This window comes from Phocoena phocoena, chromosome 2 (genome assembly GCF_963924675.1).
Source record: "Phocoena phocoena chromosome 2, mPhoPho1.1, whole genome shotgun sequence".
Lineage (NCBI taxonomy): Eukaryota > Metazoa > Chordata > Mammalia > Artiodactyla > Phocoenidae > Phocoena > Phocoena phocoena.
In genome coordinates, this window is record NC_089220.1 from 59,715,363 (window position 1) to 59,725,063 (window position 9,701).

The window sequence follows — 9,701 nt, forward strand, 5'->3', positions numbered from 1 at the left end:
TCCAGTCTTGCCTGCCCTCCAAACCAAAGCAGCTCTCGGTGCATCTACCACACATGTGCAACACTTGTTATTGTTAGATTTTTATGATTTTTGTTAGACTAACTGGTGTGAAGCTGTATTCCATTGTTTGTTCCAGATTTTCCAAACTTTTAATCTTTTATTTTAAAAAAGTTATATCTGGATTCCTGATCCTCTACAAGTACTTTCTGTCTTTGCTTCCTGATGAGATTCAACAGAAATTTGTCCATTTTATTGGTTCTTTTAAAGAACCATCTTAGGGGTTATCATTCTAATATTTTTCTGTTTTCCTATTCATTATTTTCTTCTCCTATTAATTCCTTTGTGCTTACCCTTGACTTGCTTTATTGCTTTTTTATAAGTGCTCAGCTCATTAAAATTTTTATTTTATTTAAAAAAATATTTATTTATTTTCGCTGTGCTGGGTCTCAGCCGCAGCATGCAGGATACTCAGTTCTGGCATGCGGGATCTAGTTCCCCGACCAGGGATCGAACCTAGGGCCCCTGCACTGGGAGCATGGAGTCTTACCCACTGGACCCAGGGAAGTCTCTCAGCTCATTTACTATGATGCTTTCTTACTTAATATTTAAAGTGTTTATGAATATTTTCCTCTGAGTACCTTGTTGGTGATACTATATTCTTTTATATGTAGTATTCTCATTTTGGTTATTTCTAAATTGATCCTAATGATGGCTTTGAGGTTTTTCTTTTACTTAGGACATTTTTAGGAGGTGGTGTTTGGTTTGTGGTATACGTAATTTTTATTTTTACTTTTTTTGTGGTATACATAATTTGATCTACATATCCAGTAAGTTGATCTTATTATGTATCTCTTGAAACATCATCCTTTTTTTTTTTGCCTACTTGATTTGCCAAGATGCAGATGGTGTCAAAGTTCCCTACTACTATTGTGTTGCTGAAAAAGTATCCTTGTATTTCTAAGGACATATTTCCTGTGTGTGTTTTCAATACAATCCTAGTCGGCATATAAAGATTTGACTGTTATACTAACGACTGTATCACTTATTAATATAAAATGATCCTATTTGCTCTTTGTAATGCTTTTGGCCTTATAGTCCTCTGAAAATTTTCATCACTGCTTTTTTGTTTGCCTTTGTTTTTCATACATTTTCCTTTCCTTTAACTTTTTTTCTTTTTATGTCACTTGATGTTAGATGGGGCTCTTAAACACAGCAGTTTGGGACTCAGTCTGCAACCCTTTGACTTCAATAGATTTGATGTTACTTGTCATCTTGTTTCATGTTTTGTTTGCCCATTTATGTGCATTTCCATTGTTTTGAAATATGGATCTAATTTTCTTTGCTTTTATCTTCCTTTGGAGATAGTCACACACATATTTAAATTCTGCTAGTGGTAGTTAGCTTTCAAAGTTTTTCAAAAGTGTTCTTAAATTTACATTTCTCTAACCCCCAGAGCAAAACCATATTTTTGATTACCATTCAGAGCAGTTTAACCTACCCTCCACCTTCTCCTTGCTCATTGCCCCTCACCCATCAAGTTCTTCTTAATGAAATCTGGGTTTTATTTTTATTTATTTTAAAAAATATTTATTTATTTACTTGGCTGCACCAGGTCTTAGTTGCAGTATGTGGGATCTTCGCTGCGGCATGCGGGTACTTTAGTTGCGGCATGCAGGCTCTTAGTTGGGGCATGTTGGATATAGCTCCCTGACCAGGGATCCAACCTGGCCCCCCTGCATTGGGAGTGCAGAGTCTTTAAGGGAAGACTTAAAGACTTCCCTTAAAGGGAAGTCCCGAAACCGGGGTTTTAAAATTTAGATTATAAAAATTTTAAAAATACTGCATCTTTCAAGAATGTTTTGCTATTGCTTTAGTTTTTATTTTTAAACTATTCCTAGATGATTAAATCTATATTGGTTTCAGTCATTTTTGGAGCTCTGGAACATGCCTATGCTATTACTCCCTCATTTTTACCTCCTTCTAGGCTGCTTCTTTTGGTCAATTGAAATTTGTTTTCAAATGCATGTTTTTTAAAAGGCTTTAAAAATATGAGTGGGTATACTTTCTAAAATACCTGAATTTGTTTTATTGCTTTCACAAGTGTGAGACAACTTGGCTGTATGGTTGAGAAATGTTGCCTGCCATAGCAGTAAACAAAGGATGCTGTGGCCATCAAGCCAGAGGCCACTGTAGCCACACCCAACTGTGCACCCCGAAGGGATTCAGGATGGAGAAAAGCAGGATACTGGCCCTAGATAGCTAAGGTGCAAATCAAAGGAATAACTTCAATGAGCCCAGCCTCTTGCATCTTCCCATACAGAGAAAAGCACTAAATTAATTAACTTGAGACGTCTGGTTTTAATTAACAGCAATCTTTCGATGTTCCAACTTCCTGGTTTCTGTTGCAAAGCTTGTATATACCCTGGCTCCTCACTTACCTCTTCTGGAGCAGCCCCTCAGAGGTATCTGAGAGCCTGTCTTTCAGGCTTAAGTCCTCAGGAAGTCCACCGAATAAAACATAATTCTCAACTTTCAGGTTGTGCTTTTTTTTCCCCAGTCAACAGCTGTGTATAAAATTCTTGGGTCAAAATAAGTTTCCCCTCAGCTGTAGCAGAGCGGGGACAAGGTGCTTCTAAGAGCAGGCCCCAGACACCTCCACAGATTTGCACACTTGATGGTTGCTCCTCAGCGTGGCTTGGTCCTTGGCCAGGCCTCACAGGTGGCCAGGAGGCTGGTGGCCACCTTTTTTTGCCTTTTCCCTGGCAAACACCTCCCCACTGGGCCTTGTCCTTGAAGCTCGGGCACTGAAGGTGAGGAGTGAGCAGAGAGGGTTTGCGGAGGGCTGGGGCCCTGATTAAGGCTCGTCTGGGATGGGGGTGGGGCGAATGGAGAGGGCGCGGCCCTGGTAGAGTCCCTGTGGCCCCACGTCACGAGAGCCGGGTAGGCAGCCGACTCCTTAAGGTCCTCCGTGTGCTTCACAAAGAAGCCGTGGACGACCTGTGTCGTCCTGCAGCAGTGTCCTCTGAGGAAAGTTGAGGCCGTACACCCAGCCCTGCTCCACCACTGGGCAACCCAAGCGCCCCAGGCCGCAGCGCTGACCCCGGAACTCCTGCGGGCGGAAGCAGCAATGCGTGCTGCGGCCACGCAGGTTATCCCGCCGCCGGCGCTCTGCTATGTAGTTCGGACTCACTTCCGCGCCGGCCTCGCTGCTGCTGCTGCTGCTGCTGCGCCTCCGGGCCTGGCCTCCTGAGCCGCCACACAAAGTCCCCGAGTACAGCTGGTGCAGCAGGTGGGCCACGTGCGTCCCCTGTGGCTCGCGAGCCCCTCGGGCCTGTGCCCGGCTGGCATGACGAACACGCATGACGAACACGCTCAGTAGCGCCGGGGGCTCCAGGCCCGGCCCAAGCGGTGAGCGTTTTGTACTAAATACGGGATGGTTTTTGTTGTGCATTATTTCTTAACCTAGTTATATCACATAGAGATAAATGATTTGCTTTGAAACGTTTTTCACAAATGAGAGTTAAAAAAATATATATAGTTTAAAAAAACATAAAGGGGTCATACATTCTGAGCAAAATAACTAAAATAGCATAATATTTAAGGGTCATTGTCATTGGTTGTTTTGTAATTTATTCTGTAGAAAGAGGGCAGAGAACCTAGGGATTACTAGAGTTTCTCAGCAGAGCATGAGTGCTACTCCCAGTTAGTACTGAGGTAAACTTGGCTTTCTCTAGAGAACGTTGTTTTTTTACCCCCTCAAGTGTGACTTTTATTTAAAGTTTTTATCAATTTTGGACTCTGTAATAAATATTGAATACATCTGGTTTTGTAGTAGATGACTCATAGTTGTTGTTTCAGGAAAATCTGTGTTTTTAATTCTATTTGGTCTGAATAAATGAGTTTTGTAATAAGTGCTTATGGTTAGAAATGGATTTAATGAACTCTGGAAAAAACAAAGAAACCAACCCCCCAAACCCCTCAAAACAACAAAAAATGAGTTTCCCCTTAAATCTTTTAAAAGATTTTTTTCCCTGTCCTTTGGCCTTGAATGTTGCAGTACATTTTATTTTAATCCAGGACAGGAAAAAATAGGGGGCATTATGGTATTGTGGTTCAGAGGACTCACTTTAGTGCCTCACAGACAGGGATTTCAGGCTTCTATTTGCCACTTACCTGCTTACCACTTACCAGTCATAAGGTTTTGGGATTAAGCCTCAGTTTTCCCACTAGCATGAGGAAGGAACCCAATGATGGTGTTTAACCTCACAGAGTTATTGTAAACATTCAGAGTTAATTTGTATGCAGTATTTAGCCTAGTACCTGTTATGTTACTCAATTATTATTTATTTGATTTCCCCTTCTGTCTGTTGGGACTTTTTTCTGGAGATGTCAGTTGTCTGAATTTCAGTCTTTTCTTTTTCCTTTGTGGTCATCATCTTACCTCTATTGTTTTCTTACAAGTTTATTCCCAGTTTTTCTTTTATCAAACCTCCCTTTTCTCTCGCCTAGATTTTAATTTTGCTAATGTGTTTCCAAAACTTTTTAAAGTCGTGAAATATAATATACATACAGAAAAATGTATATATCCTAAATGTACACGTTGAGGAATTCTAAGAGAATAAACCATGTGTACCAATTAAGGTTAAGAAACAGAACGTGGCAGCGTCCCATAGGCTCCCCACATGCCTCATCCCACGGACAAACTCTTTGTTCCTCTCAGAGGTAACAGCCTTCTGACTTTGATGGTAATCACTGCCTCGTTTTTTCTTCTTTAATCATTTGACAACCTAAGTATGCATCCCTAAATATTGCAGTTTAGCTTTTAAACTTTATGTATAAGAAAACAGCCAGTATGAATTTTTTGTCTGGCTTCTCCACAAGTCATTGTATTTATGGCTCTTTTTTATGTTGTGCTGAGTAGCTGTATGCTGCTCATTTTCATTTCTGTATAGTATCTCGTTGTGTACATCACCATACTACCAGTCTAGAGGTGGACAGTTGGGTTGTCTATGGTTTTTGGCTACTAAAAGATGCTGCTATAAATATTCTTTAAAAAGTTAAAAAAATACAAATTATATGTATTTAAGATATACAACATGATGATTTGATGTACATATACATAGTGAACTGATTATCACAGTCAAGCTAATTAACACACCTTCTCCTCATATAATTTAATTTTTTGTGATTAGAGCACCTGAAATCTATTTTTAGCAAATTTCCAGTATCCAATACAGTATTATTAATTTGAAATTTGTATGCTGGTGCACCCTGTGATGTTTCTTAGGGTAAGTATCCACTGGAGGGTTTGTTGGCTAATAGAGCATACATATAATCAAGTCTACTACATATTGTGAGAACATTCACCAAACTATGCTGTGTGCTATAGTGCTTTTAATTTCTTTAAAAACATTCATTTTACCCTCTCATTTCACCCTGCTCCTTCCTTGTTCAGCTTCTCTTTGTTAGATCCTGTGTCTTTTTAAAAAAAAAAAATTTTATTTATTTATGGCTGTGTTGGGTCTTTGTTGCTATGTGCTGGCTTTCTCTAGTTGTGGCGAGCGGGGACTACATTGTGGTGCGTGGGCTTCTCATTGTGGTGCGTGGGCTTCTCATTGTGGTGGCTTCTCTTGTGTGGAGCACAGGCTCAGTAGTTGTGGCACACGGGCTTAGTTGCTCTGCGGCATGTGCGATCTTCCTGGACCAGGGCTCGAACCCATGTCCCCTGCATTGGCAGGTGGATTCTTAACCACTGTGCCACCAGGGAAGTCCCCTGTGTCTTTTTATATTGTTTTTGAAGACTAATCAGAGTTTGGAAATTTTCTTCTGGAATATAAAAAGAGTTATGTTCAGATGTTAACTCTTTTTTCCTGGTCTCTGATTTGTTGTTTTCTTTTTCTTTATCCTGTATTTTTTCCCCATAGACTCGTGTTGGTTTTTTTTCTTTTGTTTCCTTGAACAAGGTGAGATGAGTCCAGACTCCTGTCATCAGACAGGGTGAGTAGACTTTTTCTTAACCCCCTCACCCATAACTTCCACAAACTGTATTGATGTGGTTCAAAGATGTTTTGGTATGATCTATTTTTCGCAGGACATGTGAAGGGCGTGCCAGTTGATGCTTTTGCACTTTCAACCCTGTTTCCCATTTCTAAGTAGGCACTGACCTACTGTCTATCTCTGATGCTTGATTCTGTGATATATGAACCAATATAATGCACAAAGGCTACAATCCCTAGTATTCAGTGTTCATGGCGAGGACACAGATGTCACCAGTCCCTCCCTGCATCCCCTGCCACCTCTCTACACATACTTATTGTCCCACTACTCTCTGGTATTTGCAGTCTCTGCCTGGATGTAGAGATTTGGAGGAGTGAGGTAGGAAAGGGGAGTCTTTGTGTGGTATTGTGTTTGACCTGTAGAAAAGCACCCAAGGAGCATAGAGAGCAGCTGCCTTTGTCTCTGGTTGCTCCATTCTTTTGGACTCTGAGTCAGGGGACTGAAAGTGGGGGAATAGAAATATCTTGTGAATTTTAAACCAAGGTACGAACCCTGGTCTGGGGCTTAGTGGTTGGCAGGAGCCTGAGGGCACCCTCTGGGCAGCTGGTAATAATCCGTTGATATGGGTGCTGATTACACAGATGAGTTTGGTTTGTGAAAATTCAATGAGCTACACACCTATGATGCATTAACTTTTCTATATCTATATTTTACTTCAATAAAAAGTTTTTTTTAAAGGTTAAAAATAATTTTTGTTTGTATGTTTTTTTCCCTAAGTGGCTTCTTTTTCATGAGGCAAACCACAGTATGTAGTGTGATGAACAACAATTAGGTTTTTCTCAGTGTATTTTCAAATGCCTTGGGCTTTGTGTTGATTCCACTAAGATTGTGGCATGAGGTTATTGATCATTTAGTTGTGTGTGTGGTGGGTTTAGTCTTATATTTTCGTGGATTATTTAGTGTGAACATAGGAGCATCTTTACGGGAAAATGTTAACCACATTCCACTTTGACCTGGAAATTATAACACATGACATTTAATTATCAAAGTAGAGAAACATGAGGGCAAGGTGTGTGTGTGTGTGTGTGTGTGTGTGTGTGTGTATACATATTTTTAAAGATTTTTTTTGATGTGGACCATTTTTGAAGTCTTTATTGGAACTTCTCTGGTGGCGCAGTGGTTAAGGATCAGCCTGCCAATGCAGGGGACACAGGTTCGAGGCCTGGTCCGGGAAGATCCCACATGCTGCGGAGCAACTAAGCCTGTGGGCCACAACTACTGAGCTCGTGCGCCTAGAGCCCGTGCTCCGCAAGAAGTGAAGTGATAAGGAACTGTCTTTGAAGAAGGAGTTGCTGGAATTTTGTAAGCATTTTAGGAGTTGGGGTGGATTTTAGGGAAGAAAGGGCAGTGTCAGCCTAGTAGTATCATGCATAGGAAGCTGAAACTTTAGTGTATAGAATACGGAAGAAATATAGTGTATAGCGTATGGAAGAAGCTTAAAATCCCATGGAAAATCAGTGGTGAAGCTGGGGCATGGTTATACCCCACTGACTACAGGTGTCTGTGAGGACAGTATGATGGAGTGGAAACAGCATGGGCATTGTATGTAAGCTTAAAGATTTGTGCATTTGACCCTTGAACAACATGGGTTTGAACTGCGTGAGTGCATTTTTATGTGGATTTTTTTTTCTGTAGTAAATACTATGGTAATAGAGATGCAGAACCAGGCATATGGAAGAACCAGGAATACCGAGGAGCCATATATGCAGAGGGCTAGCTATAAATTGTACACAGATTTTTCACCTGCACAGAGGGTTGGTGACCCTAACCCCTGAGTTGTATTTGGGTCAGTTGCATTTGAATCCAAGTTGTTACTCTTAATAATTGCTTGACTTTGACCAAATTAATTTACTTGTCAGAGCATCAGTTTTCTCATCAATAAAAAAATGCAGGAAAATAATACTACCTCATTGGGTTGTTGCTGAGAGAATGAAATGTGAATGTGAAAACGACTTGGTATAGTGCCTGGGACATAGAAGGTTATCAGTAAATGTTATATTCTCTTTTTTCATGCAGTCTCCTTTTTCTCAATCCACTCTTTATGAGTTTTTAAGAAATTTATTTTATTGAAGTATAATTGATTTACAATGTTGTGTTAATTTCTGCTGTAAGCAGAGTGATTCAGTGATATATATATATGTGTATACATATATATGTATGTGTATACACACATATATATACATTCTTTTTCATATCATTTTCCACTATGGTTTATCACAGGATATTGAATAAATTTCCCTGTGCTATACAGTAGGACCTTGTTGTTTATCCATTCTATATATAATAATTTGCATCTGCTAATCCCAAACTCCCAATCCATCCTCTTTATAAATATTTTTATTTTTTTTTTTGTGGTACACGGGCCTCTCATTGTTGTGGCCTCTCCCGTTGCAGAGCACAGGCTCTGGATGTGCAGGCTTAGCGGCCATGGCTCACGAGCCCAGCTGCTCCGCGGCATGTGGGATCTTCCTGGACCGGGGCACGAACCCGTGTCCCCTGCATCGGCAGGCGGACTCTCATCCACTGCGCCACCAGGGAAGCCCCTCTTTATGCATTTTTAATGTCACATTTGTTGCCATGGCAGTTTTGTAGAGAAAGCAATAAAAAAATCAAGAATTTCATTCATTCATTAATTTATTCAGTCAACATATTTTTTCCAAGTACCTTTCCCCAGTTATCTTTTATTGTATAATAAGCCCCCAAACTTAGTGGCTTAAAACAATAAAACTTTATTTTCTTATAGTTCTGCAATATGGGCTCAGCTGGAGAGTTCTTCTGCTGATCTTGCTGATGGTCAGTCCAGTGGCTCATTTAACTTGTGGTTCAGGTCGCAGCTGGATTAAACTGGGACACTGGGTTGACGGGGCCTCTCTCCAGCAGAGTTGCCCAGTTTCCCACGGGCTCCCATGGGCTCAAGAGCAGAAGTTCCAGGTCTTCTCAAGGCTTAGACTGGGAACTGGCACAGGGTCATTGCCACTGCATTCTATGATTAAAGCTAGCTAGTCACACGGTGTACCCTAATTATGTGGAGGGAAGCACATGAGTGTGTTTATATCAGGAGTTTTGGGTCACTGGGAGCCTCTGATATAATAGACTATAACAGTGACTACTGCTGTGGTAGATATTAACAAAGGGGTGGGGATATAAGGAAGTGAAACTGATGTTGAAAGGTTACATTCTAGTTGGAGATATGGTGAATAGACAGGTATTGTTAAATAACACTGAATTAAAGCTGTGATGCCTTATACATAGCATCTGGTGTCAGAATCCCTCTTTTCTTTTTGGGATCCTCCCTTCCCCCTTCTCAGTGCATGAATTTTGGGTAGAACTGATCTTGATCCCTGTTCCAGAGGTGAGCATGTAACTCAGTTGGGCCTCCTACTAACAGCCCTAGGACTTCTGCTATGACTTTGGGAAAGAGGGTCCTTTTCTTCTGGGATTTCCAACCATTAGGATTATATAAGCCACCTTGTAGGGAGAGCTTGCTTTAGAGAGAAAATGCACAGAGGCAAAGCAGAGCCAAAGACATGGAGAAAGAGGCAGAGAGTCCAATGACATTGATTGAACTTCTGCACACAGCTAGCTGGGCCTTAATTCCTTTTATTTTCTGCCGTGGGAACCAGTGCAGTTCATTTATTAGATTT